Raw genomic sequence first — 1,730 nt, 5'->3', positions numbered from 1 at the left:
TTAATTAAACTTTAAAACAAGTTTAGCATTCATCCACAAACACTTTTTATGAATGTTTGAAGTTATTAAATTGTATACCTATATTATAGGTTATAACGATTTATCTTCAAACGATTTTTGTTGTTTTGTTACTATTTAAAAAATATAATTCGTAGAAACTTGAAACGTTGAACTATTTCAATAGCTAATGCTTGAAAATGTAATAGTTGGTTCCTCATAAGTTCATCTTATGGAAACCTAAAAATCACAAAATTACCATCACACAATTTGATAATAATGTAGAGTATTTATTTTGTTGTAATTTAAAAATTATTATTCGTAGGCCTTGGACATTTTCAGCACCCTGTATATACGTATATACATACATACCAAGAATAATTTACTATTCACTTTCAAAATGTTTAGATTCATTTTAAATTATTTGTACCATGAAACAATTCACACTGTTCTATGGTTCGTCGGTATTAACGTATATAAATTAATAACAGGTAATATTGTAGTAATATTTTACGAATTTCAATTGTACGAAATAATATTGTAATAACTATTTTACAAGTATCTTATATGAAATTTGTTTTCGGCAAAAATTAGTTCAACCATGGTATCACTAATAGAAAATTATATTACAAATATCAATATAAAATATATTACATATATAATAAAATATCGTTAGAAATATAGGTTGACAGATCGTCTTCGATTAGAATCGGTGTTTGTATACAACGACTTATCATCTAAATCACATTTAATACATCCATTACAGTGACGTAATTAATGACAGGGAAAACTTGATAGGTACCAACCATATATCAGAAGTGCTGAACGTCTTCTCCGATTTTTAATTATTATCTGTTATAATACTAAGCTAAAAATTCCATCACCCCCTTCGATTTTCTACTTCAGCATCTTTTCAGGTATGGAAGTGATGGTTGGTGTTTTTTTATTTTTATTTTTTTTTTTGTGGGGGGGAGGTCACAAATGTGAAAAATGTCAAGTAGTTTTAAAAAAGCGTAGAAAAAAAATACAAAAAAAACTAAGAGAAAGCAGGAATTTGAAGTTTGGACGTAAAACTAATTTTCGACAAAACCCATTTTGTTTTTGGTATAACTAATAACAGTAGATACTTTATAAATGTTCACCAAATTTTCATAAATCCATTTTCTATAGGTATATGAAAAGATTTCTAAAATATTTTGACTCTGTTTGAAGCTATTTACAAATGTGAGAAATTTTCGATTTTTATTAGTTTTTTTTCAGTTGTCGATAAATAAATTTTTGTTTTCAAATACTTGAAAATTGTATTTAAGGTTACTTAAAAACTATTATTAGTGTATTAAAAAAAAAGTTGAGCATAAATCCATAATAATTTTTATAAGTGTGTGAAGCAAGTTATTTTTCAGTTAGAAATTCATAAAAAATTTCATTCATAGGTAATATTTTAAAGTTTAATAAAAAATTCCTCGTAAGTTTCAATCTTACAAAAAAACAATTCTCAAGGTTTCTTAATTTTCAAATTATTTTATGTACACTTTTTTTCAAAACCTGTTTTGTGTAAATTATCCTATACATTTTATTAATTCTTTTATCCTTGTGATTTTTTCCCCATTGTTTAGTATCAACAATTAGAAAGTGCCACCAATGGGGGTTGATTTTTATTTAATCTACAATTCGCAGTTAATTTTCTTATTGTATTTAAATAAAAGAAAAAAAGGATTTAATTTCATAAATCA

The 1,730-nt window shown here is 24.9% G+C and overlaps 1 protein-coding gene across 3 annotated transcripts in view; it reads right to left on the bottom strand.

Annotated features, from left to right (window-relative positions):
* LOC100164261 (CD109 antigen) overlaps positions 1–1,730 on the bottom strand; it is a 111,273-nt gene that overhangs the window by 57,842 nt on the left and 51,701 nt on the right. The gene's annotated exons all lie outside the window — the stretch shown is intronic.

The sequence above is a fragment of the Acyrthosiphon pisum genome, chromosome X (assembly GCF_005508785.2).
Source record: "Acyrthosiphon pisum isolate AL4f chromosome X, pea_aphid_22Mar2018_4r6ur, whole genome shotgun sequence".
Lineage (NCBI taxonomy): Eukaryota > Metazoa > Arthropoda > Insecta > Hemiptera > Aphididae > Acyrthosiphon > Acyrthosiphon pisum.
The sequence above is the reverse complement of the archived record's forward strand: the minus strand, read 5'-3'. Positions and strand labels throughout refer to the sequence as shown.